The 22954-nt window shown below is 35.4% G+C and overlaps 1 long non-coding RNA gene across 2 annotated transcripts; it reads left to right on the forward strand.

The window, feature by feature from the left end:
- The first annotated feature begins 338 nt into the window (after positions 1–338).
- On the forward strand, positions 339–20972 carry LOC126808371 (uncharacterized). 2 transcript variants are annotated; one of them, XR_008789222.1, is made up of 7 exons: positions 347–583; positions 819–914; positions 1167–1189; positions 1357–1432; positions 1623–1857; positions 9299–9423; positions 20537–20972. It is a non-coding gene; the product is annotated as an uncharacterized LOC126808371 (long non-coding RNA). The 2 variants fall into 2 exon arrangements; XR_008789221.1 differs by having other exon boundaries at positions 339–583; positions 819–1189.
- The last annotated feature ends 1982 nt before the right edge of the window (positions 20973–22954 follow it).

Below are 22954 nucleotides of genomic sequence, written 5' to 3' on the forward strand. Positions count from 1 at the left end.
TATGTTTAACAATTTAAATCAGATAGAAAGCTTTTTAAAGAAAGTAATCGTAAATCAATTTGTACTTCACAAGTTGGTTATCTCAAGTTGGTCATGTCATCTGGTCTTGCGACAAGGAATACTGTTAAATTATTGTAGCGGGGATTAATTTGCTACTTTTCACGTTGTCCGTTTGGTTGTTTGGTCTTGTTATTTAATTAATGGGATTTCGAGTTTTATTTTTCATAGTTAAAAAAGTCAAAAAAGATGTTATGGGTTGTGGTGTATATATGTTTCTATTGTAGTTATACTTTTGAAGTTTTGGTCTTGGTTTTATGGGAACTAGGATTTGATTCTTATGTTTGGTGGAATTTGTTCTTTGTGTCCTTAGTCTAAAATATTGAGGAGTTACTTTTGTTCTGGAAGGTTTTGTTGTACATTTCACTTGGAGGTTGTTTATCAGGTGATATGATTTGCTGTATTCTGATTGGTTATTTGGGTGGCGCATTTTATTAAAAGATATGAATTAGTATTTTCTCTCACTCTTCTTTTTCTACTTGGATGACTGGTTCCTGAGATTCATACAGCTCATTTCCACAAAGTGGTAAGACACATTTACATTACATATAATTTAAAACACATGAATGCTTGATATGTGACTTTATTTTGTGAAATAAAGTGTGTAGAATGAATGATTCTATATTATGATTTTATGAAATAATTCATAGACTTTATCCAAAGATGTAAGTCAATCATTCGGTTTACTGTGATATGATTAAGATTGTATAACATTGACTTGTATCATTAGTTTAGTATGGAATGTATTTTTGTTCTTTCAGGGCATATTGTTATTATAATTCATGAGGTTTTTTGACGTTCTTCATATATGCTCTGGTGCTTCATCTCTAAACTGTAACCGCGTTCGCGGTAGTAGGGTGCTGTATTCTCTTTAACTATTTTAGTAGGGTGTTATATTCTGTTTAAAGATTTTAGTCAGTTTCCATTGTCCTGTTTATCCAGCTAGCCTTGTATTTCCAGTAGTTATAATTACTTTAGTTTAGTTTAAAGATGATATTGTAAGATAGTGAGTAGATTTAAGTGTCTTAGAAACCTGCTTTGTTTATCCTAGTTACTAACTTCACTCTTTTATTATCTGGTCAACTATCAACATCTCTATTTAATTACAGCACAATTCATCATTTATTTCAAGGTAGGTTTAATATTTGTTTGACTGGACTAGACATTTTAAACTATATAAGTAATTCTAAACTAATAAATTAATTATTAGCAAATTAGGTAACTTTATATTTCATAAATAAACATTGATTAAATATATTATCCCCTGTGTAATGTCTTGTTAATTGTTTTATACTATAGCGTTCCTAATTGTGTTGTCTGTAAAGTTTACAACTCTATGGTCACATTTATTTTCCTGGAAAGCACCCGTCTTAGGGTATGTTAGTTTGATATCTATATTTATATCATTCTTTGTCATAACGGATTAAATGTAAATATATAGTCTTGATAATTTAATACATATAATATAGTACTTATATTATAACTTGCCTCCTGAATTAGTAATTAATAGAATATATATCATTTAATAATTCACTTGTGTAAATAATCATTTTGTATCTTTTCAGGGTTTTTTTGTTCTGTAAAATATTATATTGTCCTGTTGTTCACTGGTCTCAACTGTTCTGTTCAACCCCGACCTGGAGTCGATCATGCGATCCTCCAGCTACAAAATGGCGCCCAACGTGGTATAGAGACGGTGGATTCCTGGTGTGTTTTGTGATCTGTGTTTTGCGAACTCTTACTTGATTTGTGTTTGTGTTGGAATTCTTGGATTTTTCTGGATTTCTGCGAAAGAGCTATGTAAGTTGTTTTTTCTTATACTTGGCCAAGTAAACATTTTGTTTCTATGAATATATTATTATAATTGTATTAATTGTTCTTATTATTAACGTACATAGTATATAAATTACAAAGTTGGCCAAGTAAACATTTTGTTTGTATGAATATATTATTATAATTGTATTAATTGTAATATTGAGTAGTTTATTGTTGTAAGTGTGAATGTGTATGTATATCTGGGGACGCCTTGATTGTCTGTCTTAGTCTTATACTTATAGTGTATAATATTTGTTCTTATTATTAACGTACATAAATTACAAAGTTAGTAAAATACACATATCGTAATTTAGACAGCTATATTATTATAAATAATCTAGGTGACTAATGCATTAAATTCTTTACTTCATAAATAAATACCGGTTATTTTACATATTTACTTATTCTACTTGTATATAGGTACATATTTTATTAATAATTGTTCATATAGTACATCTTACATTATACATTTATGTAGTAATAAAATTCATTGGTCATATTAGTACAATCATTCAATGGTTATTTGGTAAAATACATTTCTAACATTACAAATATCAACCTTACATAAATATTTAAATCATTGGAATCATAATTATTAGGGTGCTATTAATTACATAACATTATAATATTAAATTCTGTGTAAAACAGACATATGTATTTTATAATTAGGGTAGCTTTAAATTTCTCTTATAGGTGATAGGTTACATTGACATTGACCTACTGACTGTGACATTGACCTATTGACATTGACAGCCATTTTTTATTTGTTTACATTCTACATAGTTCCATAACTTAACATTATCAAAACACTTGCACTTGACTTTCCATTTCTATTTCTCCTCAGCATTTCTTTCCTTGTAACTTGACTTTAATTAATGAAGGTAAACTGATTGCTCATGACTTGCTTGATTTTCATTTAACCTTATCGTTCCAGTATTTGATTGTTTTTGTTTTCTTGTATTTTCATTTCTGAAGAGGTTTGAAAAGTTTCAGTTGGGTATTTCTTTTGGACTTGGATTTTCGGTGTTAATTTTGATATATATTCTGGTTTTGTTGTTGTGACTTCAACTTTGTAGATTGTTTTCGGTAGCGAATTTCACATTCCAGTCCAAAAATTTTGTTTGATTTTGATTTTCACTTAGATATTTTCATCTACATTTTGATTTTGATTTTCACGTAGATATTTTCATCTACATGGTGTGTAATGTGAATTTCCAAATTTTTTTTAGGTCATTTATTTGGTATTTATTCATTTATATTTTGTTGTTACATCGGTGCTTAGTTTACACAATGGCAGAAGCAAATGCAAATGAAGACGCAACTCGTTCAATTACTAATGAATTAAAAGTGGTAATGTTGCAATTAAATTTGGAAATGCAACATGAAGTTTTGTAAGGATGTACTAGTATATGGCCCTTTGATTGATACTCGTCCTCATCAATCTTCATCCCGTCTTCATTAGCCCAGGTTAGGAGCAGAACAGTAGGACGTTAAACTCCATTTCATTTCATATCAATCTTCATCTTTGTTAAATTTGTCATGCACGGTTTCAACTCCAAGGTGCTCACACAACTTCCACTGTTAGAAATTCTACTTCGCGAAGAACCCCAAGATCAGGCAATGAGACTTTTTATGTTAATTCCACACCATCATCGATTGAGACGTCAACCATCAAATTTTCAGAATACAACACCAGTGCAGAGTTATCCGGCATCAGCATCTTCTGTTTCCATACCCCATACACTACAGCAAAATTCTTCATCTGTTCAAATGAATCCAATTACTACTAAGATCTTCTTCAGTTTCCAGATTTGAAATGCCCACTTGTTCATACTTGCCTTTTTCATCTTCACCACGATTATCTTCATTTTCCGGAGACAGCAACAAAGGAGACGTTTCTTATCAATGGCGTCTGGAGATTGTCGGATTGGAGAGAGAAGGCCAATATTCTATCCCATCTATTATTAATGCCATTCGTAGAGCCGCACGAGGTACAGCTGCTGAATTTTTAATTGGTATTAATCCTCAAACAATAACTGATTTATTTATGCACTTTGACCCATTATTTGTTGATATTTTATCTGTAGATGTCTTGATGAATAAACTATACACTGCAAAGCAGCAGGAAAATCCATTTCCTCATGGGCATGTAAAATCAAACATATTCTTTCAAAATTAATTAATGCTGGTATTCTAGTTGAACATTCTTCAAATAAGATATTGAAGGACAGATTTTGGCATGGCCTGATCAATTCACAAGTCAAATCTAATACTAGGCACATTCTTGATGCTGATGTTTCATTTTCAGTTTTAATGACTGCAGTTAGGAAAGGTGAAGAAGAGATGCATAATTTCCAGTCACTTCTAATTTCGCTAGTTCTGGGTAATCATTTTATTTAACATCTACAACTTCAAGTTCTTCACACACTTTTCAAAATAAAATTTCCGGTTTGTCAGAGCAATTGAAAACAGTTAATTCTCGTATATCTGATATGGAGCACCAGATGCAGCAACCACGACAGAGGTACTATAGACAGCCACCTACACAGTTCAATTCTTCGAATATGAGAGATCCACCTCGTCAAGTTCATGTTCCTCCTCCTCCTTTGTTCAATCCCACATTTCGCCCACCGAATCAGTTTTTAAATACAAGCGATTATCGTCCCAGGGTAACTCCTATTTGTTACGCTTGTCAACAACCTGGTCACAGAAGAGGGGATCGAGTGTTCTTTAAACTCGCAAGGACTTATTCCACGGGGCGGTCGGTAAGTCCTAATGTTTCTTGTCAACAGAATGCCTCATCTTTTATTTCCGATTTAGTTGGTTCATCGAACGTTGCTCATATTTTAATTAATGATATTTTATGTTCTGCATTATTGGATTCCGGTTCAATGGTTTCTACCATTTCTGCTGATTTTCATCGTCGTTTTTTACCTAATTTTCAAATTTACCCGCTTAACGATTTATTAGAAGTTCGTACCGTAGGAGGGATTAAAGTTTCATACTTATGATATATTTCAGTTCCTGTTAGAATTCCTGATAGTAGTGAACATTTGCAAGATTTAATTTTAGTTGTACCTACAAATTCTTTTAATTCTAAGACTCCAATGTTAGTGGGTACAAATATTCTCTCAAGGTTATGTAACACATCAACAGATTCAGATGTTTGGAATTCCACATTTTCACTTTTAACTACACAAGTTCAATCTAGTAAAGTTCCTTGTTTTTTAAAGTCCAGTTCAAATCCGGTGAAGATTCCTGCAAATTCGTCAATGCTTGTGGCTGGTACTTCAAAATTAACTAAACCATTACCCGGTAAATGTTATATGGCGCTAGATGATATATCACTTCCTGGTTCTCTTCATGTTGTTCCTGGTATAGTTAAATGTAATTTTACAGTCATCTAATAAAGTGAGAATTAACATCACAAATTCTTCAGACAGACCCATTACTATTCCTGGTAAAGCAGTTCTTTGTCAACTTCAGCAAGTTGAAGTCGTAAATAATTCTCCATTTTTATCATCAAATAATTCTTCAGTAAAGCCGTTTGATGATTTGTTTAATTTTCAGTCTATTCATTCAAAATGTACAGAAGAAGCTAACCAACTTAAAGATCTTTTACATAGTTATAAAGACGTTTTCAAATAGTCCCTTTGCTTCTCCAGTAGATCTTGTTCGAAAAAAAGACGGTTCACTACGTTTCTGTGTGGACTACCGAAAACTAAATTCCAGAACTGTCCATGATTCATATGCACTTCCCAGGATAGAAGAGACTCTTGATTCGCTTCATGGTTCTAAATATTTTTCTTCATTAGATTTAAAAAGTGGGTACTAGCAGATAGAAATGGCTGAAGAAGATAAACCCAAGACAGCATTTACAACTGGCAATTTAGGCTTTTGGGAGTTTAATGCTATGCCCTTCGAATTAACCAACGCGCCTAGTTCTTTCCAGCGTTGTTTAGAGCGGTGTATGGCGGATATTCATCTGTTTCATTGTCTTACATATATAGATGACATTATTGTTTTTTCCAAAACATTCGAGGAACATCTTATTCGTTTAGGGTCCGTATTTTCTCGTCTCAGGAAGCATATTATTTCAGAAGATGGTGTAAAAGCTGACCCTGACAAAATTTCTACACTTAAGAACTGGCCGATTCCTTCAAATGTTTCTGAAATTCGTAGCTTTTTAGGTTTTTGTGGTTATTTTATAAGATACATTAAAGATTACTCAAGGATAGCTAAACCTTTAACTGCTTTATCAAGACTTCCAGTTTCAAGTCTAGATAATACAGTTGTAACAGCTATAATTAATTTCACTGACGTTGATCTTGGTAAAATTGAAACTTTTTCTTTTAGTCAGAATGTTCTAGATTGTTTTGTTTCTTTTATTATTAGTGTTCCTGTGGAATATTCAAATTTAATGGATAAGTCAAAAGTTTACAAGGCACAACAAGATTGTGTAGGGATTCAGTTTATAATTCAAGCAGTTAGAAATGGATGTAAACCTACTGATTTTCATAGTGTTGATAAGGATACAGCTGCTATACTTTGTTCCTGGGATAACTTAATTATAAAAGACATTTTATATATAAAGTTTTCATCTTCATCTGACCCTATTTTACAAATTGTATTACCTGTTTCTCTTCGTCGTCTGGTATTGTCTGCACTTCATGGCAATTTGGGTCATATGGGTAGAGATCGAACCTTGGATTTGGTTAAATCTCGAGTTTATTGGCCACATATGTGTAGAGATGTAGAAAATTATGTTCGTATATGTGACAGATGTATCCGTCGAATGTCTCCCCAACAGAATATTCGTGCTCCTTTAGTCGGTATTTCAACATCAGAACCTTTACAACTAGTCTGCACTGATTTTCTTTCTTTGGAACCATCTAAAGGTGGTATTGAGAATATTTTAATTATAACGGATCATTTCACAAAGTTTGCTGTAGCAGTACCAACAAAAAACCAGACCGCTAAAACCACCGCTAAAATCTTAATACAACATTTCTTCTTACCATATGGCATTTTTTCACAACTTCATTCTGATCAGGGTCGAAATTTTGAATCGAATATTATTAAAGTATGCAGTATCTTAGGTATAAATAAATCTAGAACAACACTATCATCCCATGGGTAATGGGTTATGTGAGCGTTTTAACAGAACTTTATTAAATATGCTTGGTACACTCACAGAAGATCAGAAGGTTCACTGGAAAGACTCTCATTTTTAGTATATGTATATAATTCAACAAAATAGGAGTCCACTTCTTATTCTCCTTTTTATCTCATGTTTGGTAGAAATCCAAAACTTCCGGTGGATATAATTCTTGGTGACAATTATTCTTCTGATATCAATTCTTCATACACACAATTTGCTTCTCAGCTGCAAGATAAATTCAATTTGGTTAATGAAATTGCTAAACAAAACATAGAAAAGGCTCAACATAGACAAGTTTCACTATGATACAAAAGTTAAAGGCGCTAACCTTCATTATGGAGATATTGTTTTGGTAAGAAATGTTCAAATTAGAGGTAAAAATAAATTGGCTGATAAGTGGGAAAATATTTGTTATACTGTTGTTTCACAGCCTGATTTCAGCATTCCAGTTTACACTGTTCAAAAAGATGGCACTTCCGAAAGACGCACCCTTCACAGAAATCTTCTCTTACCTATTTGTTCGTCAGGGCGCCCTATTCCAGCTCCCCGATCTAAAGTGTCACTTGATACTACTTTGTCAATTGATTGCAGTATTTCTGAAGAACCTATAACTCGGGTCAGTACTAGTGATGTAAATAGTGATGTCATTCCTCTTTCTGATGTAAGTAGTGGTGTTTCTCAGTCTTCTGATGCAGATGGGTCTGTGGTTAATATTAACGATAGTAATTTGGTTTCTGATGGTCACTGTTCTACTGATATTAATATTTCTTTGCAAAAAGCTCCCGATATTTTACCACCGGATATTTCTATTCCAGTTGTGTCAGATTCTCATTCGTCAGAAAGTCCTGTTCCTTTAAAACGTCAACGAAAACCATCGGGATGGATGAAATCGGATGCTTGGGTTTTAGGGAATACTGTTTGGGTTTGATTTTCAGTGACTATATCTACTTTTATAATTGATTTCTGCATTATTAATTAGGTTGGTTATATTACAAATGTATGTAGTTGCTTACAGTTTTAGGTGATGACGACTTGGATTTGTTTATGGATTATGATTTGGTTATTTGGTTTTTGTATTATATGTATATTGTTGTTTTTATTAAGGTGGATCATAGACTGGTTAAGTCTGTTCGTGTTAGGACGCCACTTCTTGTGCTGGGGGGATAGTGTAGTAGGGTGCTATATTCTCTTTAACTATTTTAGTAGGGTGTTATATTCTGTTTAAAGATTTTAGTCAGTTTCCATTGTCCTGTTTATCCAGCTAGCCTTGTATTTCCAGTAGTTATAATTACTTTAGTTTAGTTTAAAGATGCTGTTGTAAGATAGTGAGTAGATTTAAGTGTCTTAGAAACCTGCTTTGTTTATCCTAGTTACTAACTTCACTCTTTTATTTTCTGGTCAACTATCAACATCTCTATTTAATTACAGCACAATTAATCATTTATTTCAAGGTACTGCTGAAATGCAGTAGGGTAGTGTAAAAAATGCAGTAGAAACCATGATTTGGCAGATTCCCAAAAAAGCGTAAATTTGCACTTCCAAGGGTAATTAATTTAGAAATGATACGCTGAACTGCAGGTCCAACAATTAACAATACAAAAATTGCATTAAATGGGTAATTAGATAAAATGTACACAAACAATGGTAACCATATCTTATCTAAAATTATTTATCATTAGGCCTATGTAATTAAACCAAAATTGAATATGTAGCCTATAGAAAGAAATAATTAGTAACTACTGGCAGTAGGCCTACCACTGCCACTTCTCTTTTGTTTTAACTTAGCTGTCTGTGTTAGTGTTAGCATGATTTTAAAAATATCTTGATTCCTTGTGACGTACGTGCGACGTACCACTGCCACTGTAAATTGGTCGCTATTTGTTTAGTTTATCGCTACGCATTTTAAGAGTATTTGGAACACGTGCCAATAATTATATCCGCTTTATTAACTCTAAAATAGGTTGAAAAGAATTTGAGAAAAAATCTTAGCTAAATTACACCTTACAATATCCCAAATCGATGTTAATAACCGAAAGTCGCAATCATTATTGTTTACATGCAAAGAGTTGCTTCCCTTAGTTCCATAGTTTTGGCGAGAAAATTAAAAAACTCTTTGTTTGAAAATGCGGTAGATATCTCTTACCGGGCAGTAGAGCGGTACATGAGGCCTTTTCGCGGCACTTTACTGCGTGATGCGGTAGAGTTGACAGGTCTGCTGGTTATCATTGCTGATAGATTCACCTATGCTTTGTTTTTTCCCCACAGTTCTTGGAAAATATGGGCATGTCTTGTACATGTGTGGTTAATATATCCATATTTTGAGCCCTACAACATAAAGAACAGGTGAAGTTCTGATTGCTTGATGACTATGCTGATGATACATCGGTCAGGTATGTAAATGTTCTTAATTTTTTTATGATCAGGCTAAAGTTCAAGAAGCTACAGGGTTTTTTATATGCCCACATTTTCATGTGGAAGTATATTGTCGTCGCCCCTGTCTGTCCATCCGTCCACAATTGTTTGTGGACACTCTACATGTCACAATTTTTATTCTATTTCAACGAAACTTGAATTATAGGTTTATCTCGCTAAGATGTCGGTTCCTTTCGATATTGGCATGTATCGAACCGTAACTCCATGGATTCTGGCCCCTGATTGTATGAAAAATCACGTTTTTAGCTTGAGCTCCCTCTAGAGGTCACAATTATTATCTGATTTTAAAAAAAAGTTAAAAAATATCACCGTTACATCGTAATTCTGGCTCAGTTTGAATTTCGTGAAAATCGGACTAAAACCGACGGACAAAATGGACGCCCCTCGTACGCAAATAGTGTGTAACATCTGATATTTCAAAGTTGTTGACCGTCTAGAGGTCACAATTTTGATCCGATTTTGATGAAACTTGAAATACATGTTTATAACCCAAAGAAATTGGTTCCTTTTGATATTCATTTGAAAATCGAAATGAAACCACTAGACAAAATGGGCGCTCTTTGTACGCAAATTGTGTAAAAGTATAATATGCAAAGGTTGTCGAAGGTTATGGCCCCTGATTGTACGGAAAATACCTTTTTAGCTTGTAGTCCCTGTAGAGGTCACAATTTTGTCTGATTTAAAAAAAAAAAAAAAAAAGATGTGTGAATATATCACCATTACACGCTAAAATCTTGGATCCGTTTGATAATCACGGATACCCAAACTTAACTTCCTGGATTATGGCTCCTGATTGTTCGAAAAATCGCATTTTTAGCTTGCAGATTTTCTAGAGGTCACAATTTTTTTCCGATTTTAAAAACCGTTTAAATATTTCACCATTTCACCATAATGAAGGTTGAATTTGAATTTCGGGAAAATTGAAATGAAACTGCCCAACAAAATTGTGTAAAAGTATATTGTCTACCCTTTAGCGGTCACAATTTTTATCCGATTCTGATGCAACTTAAAACATATCTTTATATCCCAAAGATCTTCTCAGTCCCTTTTGATATTTGCGCATTTCAGACCATAACTTTCTGGATTATTGCCCCTGATTGTACAAAAAATCCTGTTTGTTTTTAGCTTGTTCTCTATCCATCTCTTGCAAACTGTGGGCGTAGCCTGCCTGGCAGCTGGTGGTCATCAATTGATATAGAAAACCATTTATATCGTATTTCCAAAACCGTTCAAATGTGTCGGCATTACATCATAATTATGAATTTCCTGAAAATCGGACTGAAACTTTCAGTCAAATGGCAACTCTCCATACAATACCAAGGTTATGGACCATTTAGAGATCAAAAGTTTTATCCGATACTTAAAACGAGTATCACTAGCTCTTGTATAAGTTCAATTTTTGTGCCCATTTCAATATCCCCTACTTTTTTTTGAAGAGTATATATTATTGGCATACTTATTCAACAAGGACGTTACTCAAATATCTTATTTTTAAAGATAGGGCATAAATGGTCTAACAATTAATTTTATTTGCACAAACCAGTGAGGTGTTACATAGAAATAGAATTTTTTTAATACAACTGTCTTAGTGCTAGGTTTCAACTATCACGATTCGCGCCAGGAAAACGAGTCTGTGTTCGTCAAATTTTACAAATTATCTTGGGGGGGGGGGGCTGTTCGCAAACAACCGGCTGTACCATTTGTAACCAGAAATATTTTGGGGGGCATTTCAGGTTCTGTTCCGCTTACATTCATCGAGCCCGTATGCTTTTGCTCACAACTGGGGGTCTCTTAACCTAGGGATCAGCATAGAGCATAATAGGGTTTTCATCTGAAGTTCTACATACTAAAAGTCTCGTGTTAAAATCAGACCTGTTGTATCTAACAGTATAATTACTTGCGTTCAATAACTCGGAGAAAAGAATGATTGCGGCCAAATTAGCTTGCGGACACTCAAGGGGTCAATCTTTATCGGATTTTGATGGAACTTGGAATTCGTGTTTATAACCCAAAGATCTTGGTGCCCTTGAATATTTGCATATATCGGATCGTAACTTCCTGAATTATGGCCCTTGATGGTACGAAAAATCGTGTTTTTAGCTTGTGGTCAATCTTGAGGGCACAATTTTTATCCGATTTCAAAAAACGTTTGAATGTATCACCGTTACACCCTAATGATGGTTGACTTCGAATTTTGTGAAAATCGGACCAAAACTGTCAGAAAAAATAGCCGCAACCCCCCCCCCCCCCCATGTGCAAATGTTGTAAACATTTGGTATATCAAGGTTATGGACCTCTAAAGGTCACAATTACACCCTAATGATGGTTGTTGACTTCTAATGGCCACCCCCCTCGTATGCAAATAGTGTAAATATATGGTATATCAAGGTTGTGGACCCTCTAGTGGCTGCAATTTTGATCCGATTGTGAAATACATGTTTATAACCCAAGGATCTTGGTTCCTCTTGATATTTGCGCATATTTCCTGAATTATGACCCTTGATTATACGAAAAATCACGTTTTTAGCTTGTGGTCTCTCTAGGGGCCACAATTTTTATCCGATTAAAAGTTTGAATATATCATTGTTACACCCTAGTGATGGTTGAGTTCGAATTTTGTGAAAATCAGGCCAAAACTGCTGGACAAAATGGTTGCCCCTTGTACGCAGATAGTGTAAATTATATGGTATATTAAGATTTTGGAGCTTCTAGAGGCCACAATTTTGATCCGATGTTGATGAAACTTTAAATTTATATTGATATCAGAATGATTTGGTTCCATTCGGTAATTGCATATACCGATTTAAAAAAAAAACGATTGAATATATTACCTTTACACACTAATGTAATGGTTGAGTTCGAATCGCATAAAAATTGAACCAAAACTGCCGGACATAATGATCGCACCTCGTACACAAATAGTATAAATATATGGTATATCAAGGTTGTGGACCCTCTAGTGGCTGCAATTTTGATCCGATTGTGAAATACATGTTTATAACCCAAGGATCTTGGTTCCTCTTGATATTTGCGCATTTCGGATCGTAACTTCCTGAATTATGACCCTTGATTATACGAAAAATCACGTTTTAAGCTTGTGGTCTCTCTAGGAGCCACAATTTTTATCCGATTTAAAGTTTGAATATATCTTTGTTACACCCTAGTGATGGTTGAGTTCGAATTTTGTGAAAATCAGGCCAAAACTGCTGGACAAAATGGTTGCCCCTTGTACGCAGATAGTGTAAATTATATGGTATATTAAGATTTTGGAGCCTCTAGAGGCCACAATTTTGATCCGATGTTGATGAAACTTTAAATTTATATTGATATCAGAATGATTTGGTTCCATTCGGTAATTGCATATACCGATTTAAAAAAAACCGATTGAATATATTAACTTTACACCCTAATGTAATGGTTGAGTTCGAATCACATAAAAATTGAACCAAAATTGCCGGACATAATGATCGCACCTCGTACACAAATAGTATAAATATATGGTATATCAAGGTTGTGGACCCTCTATAAGTCACAATTTTATCCGATTTTGGTGAAACTTGAAATATATCGTTATAACCCAAAGATCTTGGTTCCTTTCGATATTCGTGCATGTCGGATTGTAACTTCCTGAATTTTTAGCTGGTGGTCAAAATTTTTATCCCATTTCGATGAAACTTAAATTATATCTTTATATCCCAAATATCGCAGATCCTCTCAATATTCGCGCATTTCAGACCATAGCTTCCTGAATTATGGGCCCTAATTGTACGAAAAATCGCTTTCTCTATCCATCTCTTGCAAAATGTGGGCGTATCTTGCTTGGCAACTTCTGGTTCTCTTTTCTAATTCAGTTATAAACTGCCACATTTTGACTTCATTTTTCCACTGCTCACATATGAATTATTCTTATGCAATGCTGGAGGATTCTTTAAACTATTAGAGGCCATACTAGGCTTTGGTGAAAGACTATTGTTACTACTAAGATTATTAGTATTTATACTACTACTACATGGTATAAAAACTACTGTTTTTGTTCAGATTATTAGTTTTACCTAGTATAAAAACTATTATTTTTGTTCGGATTATTAGTTTTACGTAGTATAAAGATAGGTTGCCAGGCAACGAAACATACGCCCACAGCAGCTAAATCGTCCGGGCAGTAAACAAGAGTTGTCACATATGTTTATATCAAGATTCATTGAAAATCAATATACTTGTTTGTCTCAAGACTTTAAACTCTGTGTATCAATCTGAAGTCAATCGGATAACTTTAGCCTCTAGAGCGTCACAAGATTTTTCAAAGTGATCAAGGGCCATAACTCTTGCAGTAATTATCGGAAATCGTTGAAAATCAATGATTCTTCGTCTCATGACCTCAAACACTGTGTATCAATTTAAAGTCAATTGGATATTAACTTTAGCCTACAGAGCATTTACAAGATTTTTTGAAGTGATCAAGGGCCATAACTCTGGCAGTCATCATCAACTTTGACCTCTAGAGCACCCACCCATTTTGAAGTGATAAAGGGCCATAACTCTGGCAGTAATTATCGGAAATCACTGAACATCAATAGGCTTGTTCGTCTCATGACCTTAAACACTGTGTATAAATTTAAAGTCAATCGGATATTAACTTCAGCCTCTAGAGCATCCACAAGCAATTTCAATGTGGGCGTATAAAAACTATTGTTTTTGTTCAGATTATTATTTTTTTTCTCATGTGTTTGGAAAAAGTACATGTTCTACAAAATAAAACTCTATACCATCCGAAAGGTATTTAGTTCAAAAGGTGAATAACTATAACTTTGAAAATGATAACAAGAAGTGATGTCATCAACGACAATAGACCTATATTAGACATCAGAGAGAATTTTTTCGTTTTTCAACCAATTTGGATGCGACTTTCACTAATTTGTAACTGTTCATATTTCTCGGCTTTTATGTCGAGACATTGACTACTCTGACGCATGCCTTGGCAGTTGGAATTCGATATAAGAGTAGGCCGTAGTGCCGCTGTCCGGGCAAAATTTCCCTCATAGCACACTGTATGGCGTATGCCCGTCTTCATTAGCCCAGGTTAGGAGCAGAACAGTAGGACGTTAAACTCCATTTCATTTCTCTGACGCATGCATATGGCCCAATTTGATTAAGCCAAAAATGTCAACAAAAACTTTTCGATTATCTCCCCTTTGAAGATGTTAGATTTCCAACTTCTTTAAACATACATACACTATGCAAGAGCTAAAACTGCCTATTGCAGGTCTTTCGGCCTGAAATGTTATCTAAATTCTTAATTAGACATTTATTAACAAAACAAGCTCAAAATCAACTAGCTTGCAATGTTTATTGGATTAGGCTCCGATTTCCTGTTCGACATCCATTCATAATTTAATCATTAAATGGATAATTGAGACTATGTTTTTTATCGTACCGACTTTAGTAATAATGATCGAGGCTAGGCCAAAAGTTCTATCGCTAAAATCTTTTTATGAAGGGATCAATTTGACTGAAATTTTCAGCAAATTCCCTTTACATTATCTAGTTTTTATACCCTTACATTTTCATGTGGACACTCTAGAGATCACAATTTTCACCCAATTTGATGAAACTCGAAATGCATGTTTATAACCCAAAGATTTTGTTTCCTTTCGACATTTGTGCATATCAGATCGTAACTTGCTGAACTTGGTCCCTGATTGTATGAAAAATCGCGTTTTTAGCTTGTGGTCCCTCAAGAGTTCACAATTATTATCTGATTTAAAAAAACGTTTGAATATGTCACCGTTACACCATATTGTTGGTGGTTGAGTTCGAATTTCATGAAAAACGGACCAAAACTGTCAGACAAAATGCCCCCCCCCCCCCATGTGCAAATGTTGTAAACATTTGGTATATCAAGGTTATGGACCTCTAAAGGTCACAATTTTGACCGGATTTTAATGAAACTTGAAATACATGTTTATAACCCAAATATCTTGGTTTCTTTCGAAATTCGCACATATCGCATCGTAACTTCCTGAATTATGGCCCTTGATTGTATGAAAAATCACATTTTTAGTTTGTCCCACTAGAGGTCAAAATTTGTATCCAATTTAAAAAAAACACATGTGAATGTCACAATTTTGATCCAATTTTGATGAAACTTGAAATGCATGTTTATAACACAAAGATCTTGGTTCTTTTCGATATTCGCACATATCTGATTGTACTTTCTTGAATTATGGTCCTTGATCGTAAGAAAAATAACGTTTTTAGCTTGTGGTCCCTTAATTTAAAAATTAGTCACAATTGTGATCCGATTTTGATGAAACTTGAAATACATGTTTATAACCCAAAGATCTTGGTTACTGTCAATATTTGTGCATATCAGATCGTAACTTCCTGGATTATGTCACCTGATTGTATGAAAAATCCTGTTTTTAGCTTGTGGTCCCTCGAGAGGTCACAATTATTATCTGATATACAAAAACAATCAAATATATCACCGTTACACAGTAATGTTAGGCGAGTTTGAATTTCTTGAAAATCGGACGAAAACTGCCAGACAAAATGGCCTACCCCTCGACGCAAATAGTGTAAACATCTGGTATATCAAGGTTGTGAACCCTTTGGAGGTCACAATTTTGATCGGATTTTAATGAAACTTGAAATGCATGTTTATAACCCAACGATCTTGGTTCCTGTCGATATTCGCACATATCTGATCGTACCTTCTTGAATTATGGCCCTTGATGTTACGAAAAATCGCTTTTTGTTTAGTTTGTTCTCTATCCATCTCTTGAAAAATGGTTAACTATTATATTGAGAACTTCCAGCTCTTTATCTAATCTCCCATAATGTATCTTTAATGTTGCCTTATTTAAAAATATTTGTTAGTACGAGTCGTCTTTCAACTTTTTAGAGAAATCTCATCATGTTAAAATTCACCGAAAGTGACACTATTTTGAAAATGTAAGTCAATCTTCAAAATCCTACTCGTCCTACAATTTTTATCCGAAGGTCAATAGTTTGATATTTTTGAAAAGCATTCACTATTCGCAATCGACTGTTGCAGTAGAAATTTGACCTAGATTTTTTGTTAGAGTGACGTCCTAAGTTTTTATACGCCCACATTTTCATGTGATTGTATATTGTCTAGCCCTGTCCGTCCGGACGTCCACAATTGTTTGTAGACACTCTACAGTTCACAATTTCTATCCGATTTCAACGAAACTTGAAATATAGGTTTATCTCACTAAGATCTCCGTTCCTTGCGATATGGATTATGGCCCCTGATTCTTCGAAAAATCGCGTTTTTGGCTTGTGGACCCTATAGAGGTCACAATTTTTATCCAATGATTTGGTTCCATTCGGTAATTGCATATACCTGAACGTAACTTCCTGAATTATGGCCCGTGATTGTACGAAAAATTTCGTATTTAGCTTGTGGACCCTATAGAGGTCATAATTTTTATCTGATTTAAAAAAAAACGTTCAGATTTATCACCGTTACTCCGTAAAATTAGATGAGTTCGAATTTCATGAAAATCTGACCAAAACTGCTGGAGAAAATGGCCGCCCCTCGTACACAATTAGTGTAAACATCTGTTATATCGAAGTTGTGGACTATCTAGAGGTCACAATTTTGATATGATTTTGATGAAACTTGAAATGCATGTTTATAACCCTTTCGATATTTGGGCATATTGAATCGTAACTTCCTGAATTATGGCCCCTGATTGTATGAAAAATCGTGTTTTTAGCTTGCGGACCCTCTAGAGGTCACAATTCTTACCTGATTTAAAAAAACGTTTGAATATATCACCTTTTCACGGTGATGTTTGTTGAGTTCGAATTTCATGAAAATTGGGCCAAAACTGTCGGACAATATGCAAATAGTGTAATGAAACGTGAAAAGCTAAAGTAATTTTAGTTTAAATATATCATTTGTGTGGAAATTACCACTGTTCGGTTTGTTGTGCCGTATTATTTATCAATATGGAGATTTCTGTTTTATGGATATTGCTATTGAAGGTAAGATGCTCAATCTACGCATCGTGGCACGTTTTTATAAATTTAATATATTTCAAACGGTGAGTGCGCGTCTTTTAATAATAAAGCAGAAATATAGTTCGGTTGTTTTTGCTGAATTTACTCTCTATATTCCCGTGGATATTCAAATTGGGCTCTGACTGGTCGGTATTGATAAATGACAACATAATATTCGCCTTTCCGTATACGATAGATTAAGGCCCATATTTTTATTTCATTAAATGAAACTTATAGTATGCAATACAAAAGGGTTCAACGTAGTTCATAGCGAGCACACACGCCTATCTAAAGACCTGTCTTTAATTATACAAAGACCTACGTAAAACACACGGTCGAATGATAAATCGCACGGTAAAACAGTTTTACTTCCCAAATTTTGATTTAACACGTACGTGTCAGATAAAGCCTGTTGGTCCTTGATTATACTCGCCAATTAAACAATACACAACATTGACATTCATTTTTTACCGGTCGGTTAATTAACACACCTCTACTGAAAACGCGCCGTCGCACAGTTTTTCACCCCTATCGTTAATTAACTCACCTCTCAGACAGTTTTTCACCCTCGTTAATTAACACACCTTATTTACAGTTTTAACGCGGTAATGCCGAGTAATAGTCGGAAAATTAATTTTCTTTCGATAGACGTAGAGATAACGCCCAAGACATAATTTTCTATAAGGGCTGTGCACAGATTGACCACTTAGTAGTTCTCAGTGATAGCAGTCATAATTTTTATCCGATTTAAAACAAAACCTTTGAATATATCACCACCATTACAACCTCAGTATAGTTGAGTTCCAATTTCGTAAAAATCGTACCAAAACTGACCAACAAAATGGCAGCCCCTCGTACTCAAATAGCCTAAAAATATGATATATCAAGGTTGTGGACACTTTGGAGGTCACAATTTTTATCCAATTTTGTTGAAACTTGAAATGTAAGTTTATAACCCAAAGATCTCGGTTCCTTTTGATAATCACGCATATCGGACCGTAAATTCATGAATTATGGCCCCTGATTTTACGTAAAATCGCGTTTTTAGCTTGTAGACCCTATAGAGATCAGAATTTTTATCCGATTTTGTTGAAACTTGAAATGTAAGTTTATAACCCAAAGATCCCGGTTCCTTGCGCAGTTGACGATAAATAGGCAAGTTTGCATGCGTCATTTTTCACATTATTTTGCCTGTAGTATCACCGGAAGTTTAAGTCTCATTTTGGCAAAAACTGTATTTTTATACGCCCACATTTTCATGTTGTCGCCCCTGTCCGTCTGGACATCCGTCCGTCCACCATTTGTTTGTGGACACTCTACAGGTCACAATTCTTATCCGATTTTGACGAAACTTGAAATATAGGTTTATCACCAAAAGATCTCGACTGCTTTCGATATTGGCATGTATCGGATCGAAACTTCATGAATTATGGCCTCTGTACGAAAAATCACGTTTTTAGCTTCTGGACCCTAGGGTGCATAATTTTATCTGATTTTAAAAAAAGTTTTCATATATCACCGTTACACCCTAAGAATGGCGGAGTTCGAAGTTCGTGAAATAGCGCAAAAATATGGTATTTCAAGGTTGTGGACCCTAAAGAGGTCACAATTTTTATCCGATTTTGTTGAAACTTGAAATGTAAGTTTATAACCCAATTATCTGTTTCTATCGATATCCGCGCATATCGGATTGTAACTTCCAGAATTATGGCCCTTGATTTCAGACCATAATTTTCTGGATTATTGCCCCTGATTGTACAAAAAATCCCGTTTGTTTTTAGCTTGTTCTCTATCCATCCCTTGCAAAATGTGGGCGTATCCTGCCTGGCAGCTACTGGTTATTTTGAGCAAAGAAATTGGTTACTAAAAATAGACTACTTTCAATTCATTTTATTTATCGAAGGCTCGGATTACCTACATGATGCCACAGCACAGAGTATAAATATTTTTAATCTGTGGCCACAGTAACTTACAAATTTTCTCCTTTCTCTCAAAATATTCACAAAATAGAGTTCCGACAAAGACAATTTAAATTCCATAAGTTACACTTTACCAGCAAATTATAATATTTGCAACATACTCTTACTGATATATGTCAAACACTATGCCACATAATATGACACATATAAAAGCAAATTATAGTCTGCAAAGGATGAAGGTCATTTGCGCTGTCTTGGAAAGTACGAATTATATTTAATGGGTGATCAGAAAGAAAATGCAATGGTTGGGGCTTTAAAAAATATATAGGTGTGTAAATAATTGATCTCCCACAATTTGTATTCGGTTAGGAGGTTCGATCAACCGGGCGATTTTTCATGCTCCAGTGATAGGTCAACAGGGCATGACTGGAGTGTGGAGAAGGAGGACTTGAAATACCAAAATGGCTAAAGCACATGCGAGTACATGCATGTGTACATTTGTCTTGATGGTTGTTGTACACACCATGGGACAATAGTTGCGTGTGATAAGTAACGTCAAAAAGTTCAAATAATTCTTGTATAACCGCGATTGTGGGACATTTTGCAAAATGAAATGGGGTTTAACGTCCTACTGTTTTGCTCCGAACTGGACAAATGAAGACAGGCATATGCCATACAGTGTGCTATGAGGTAAATTTTGCCCGGACAGCGGCACTACGGTCTACTCTTATATCGAATTTCAACCCCCAAGGGATCTTTTACGTGCACGCCAATGTGTACACGGGACCTTGGTTTTTTTAACCATTCGAACGACTAGACTGCTGTCCTTGTCGTGCATCACTGACTAGGGGGAACCACGCCAGAAAATGTGGATGAACTTCCTCGGCCAATGCAGGGATCAAACACCCGACCTCCAGACTAGCGAGCCAGCGTCTTAACCACTTAGACACCGTGATCCCCCCTGGATATTTTCACCATAAATTAACACCTCAGTGATCACAAGATGAGTTTAAAGGGCGAGTGGTAGCAAAAAAAATGGTCTGTGAGTAATGTATTTTATTGTAGACTTTTGTATCCAAGAGCCATTGTTCTTGTTTTTGAAATAATTTTTTCATCTTTTCAGGTGTTGTGACAAAATGGTGTAACTTTACCTTGCCCTTAATTCCTGAAAGATCTGAACATGAGTGTTGGGCATTCATGTTTGATGTGACTCCCATTTAAGTGTCTCAATATTTCATTGTTGTGGCACCACAGAAAGTAAATAACAATTTCAGTGTTTTCCACAAATTAAGTTTGTGGCAGTATGGATGTTGTGACTCCTTTTCTTGTATAGTGAAAATGGGACTCATTGGTTTTAATCTTTAACCCCTCACCCTGAATTTATAGGTTTTAATCTTAAATACCTAACCCTAATCCAAATAGAAAGTAGGAAGTTCCATATTCAAAAATGGCGGGCGATGGTATCCTGGGCTATCCTGACTTGGTAAAGGTTGTTCTGGCTTTATAACTGTTGAATGTAAGCTCATCCGTTCTGGCTTGGTAAAGACGGTCAAAAATATCCTAAACAGTCCTGGATTAAAACAATCCTGATAGTATCCCATGCTTTCCTGCCTTAAACAATGCTGATAGTATGCTAAGCTCATCTGGCTTGGTGAAATTGGGCGATATTTTCCTAAGGCGTGAAATAATACTGATTGTAGCCCAAGCCTTGCGGGCTTGATAAAAATGGCGGACGATGGTATCCTAAGTTGTCCTGGCTTGGAAAGGGTTGATTATATCCCAAATGGTTCTGGCTTTATAAATGGTGAATGTGGCTCAACAGTTCTGCCTTGGTAAATATGGTCGATAGTATCATAACCTGTTCTGGCTTGACACAATCTTGATAGTTTCCCATGCTTTCTTGGCTTGAAACAATCCTGATAGTATGCTAAGCTGATCTGGCTTGGCGAAATTGGCGATAGTTTCCTAAGGCATGAAACAATCCTGATTGTAGCCCAGGCTTTACGTGGTTGATACAAATGGCGGGCGATGGTATCCTAAGCTGTCCTGGCTTGGAAAGGGTTGATTATATGCCAAATGGTTCTCGCTTTATAAATGTTGAATGTAGCTCAACAGTTCTGCCTTGGTAAATATGGTCGATAGTATCCTAACCTGTTCTGGCTTGACACAATCTTGATAGTTTCCCATGCTTTCTTGCCTTGAAACAATCCTGATAGTATGCTAAGCTGATCTGGCTTGGCGAAATTGGCGATAGTTTCCTAAGGCATGAAACAATCCTGATTGTAGCCCAAGCTTTACGTGGTTGATACAAATGGCGGGCGATGGTATCCTAAGCTGTCACTGATTGGAAAGGGTTGATTATATGCCAAATGGTTCTCGCTTTATAAATGTTGAATGTAGCTCAACAGTTCTGCCTTGGTAAATATGGTCGATAGTATCATAAACTGTTCTGGCTTTACACAATCTTGATAGTTTCCCATGCTTTCTTGCCTTGAAACAATCCTGATAGTATGCTAAGCTGATCTGGCTTGGCGAAATTGGCGATAGTTTCCTAAGGCATGAAACAATCCTGATTGTAGCCCAAGCTTTACGTGGTTGATACAAATGGCGGGCGATGGTATCCTAAGCTGTCCTGGCTTGGAAAGGGTTGATTATATGCCAAATGGTTCTGGCTTTATAAATTTTGAATGTAGCTCAACAGTTCTGCCTTGGTAAATATGGTCGATAGTATCATAAACTGTTCTGGCTTGACACAATCTTGATAGTTTCCCCATGCTTTCTTGCCTTGAAACAATCCTGATAGTATGCTAAGCTGATCTGGCTTGGCGAAATTGGCGATAGTTTCCTAAGGCATGAAACAATCCTGATTGTAGCCCAAGCTTTACGTGGTTGATACAAATGGCGGGCGATGGTATCCTAAGCTGTCCTGGCTTGGAAAGGGTTGATTATATGCCAAATGGTTCTGGCTTTATAAATTTTGAATGTAGCTCAACAGTTCTGGCTTTGTAAATATGGTCGATAGTATCCTAACCTGTTCTGGTTTGACACAATCTTGATAGTTTCCCAGGCTTTCTTGCCTTGAAACAATCCTGATAGTATGCTAAGCTGATCTGGCTTGGCGAAATTGGCGATAGTTTCCTAAGGCATGAAACAATCCTGATTGTAGCCCAGGCTTTACGTGGTTGATACAAATGGCGGGCGATGGTATCCTAAGCTGTCCTGGCTTGGAAAGGGTTGATTATATGCCAAATGGTTCTCGATTTATAAATGTTTAATGTAGCTCCACAGTTCTGCCTTGGTAAATATGGTCGATAGTATCCTAACCTGTTCTGGCTTGACACAATCTTGATAGTTTCCCATGCTTTCTTGCCTTGAAACAATCCTGATAGTATGCTAAGCTGATCTGGCTTGGCGAAATTGGCGATAGTTTCCTAAGGCATGAAACAATCCTGATTGTAGCCAAAGGTTTACGTGGTTGATACAAATGGCGGGCGATGGTATCCTAAGCTGTCCTGGCTTGGAAAGGGTTGATTATATGCCA

Source organism: Patella vulgata, chromosome 9 (genome assembly GCF_932274485.2).
Source record: "Patella vulgata chromosome 9, xgPatVulg1.2, whole genome shotgun sequence".
In the NCBI taxonomy this organism is placed as follows: Eukaryota; Metazoa; Mollusca; class Gastropoda; family Patellidae; genus Patella; species Patella vulgata.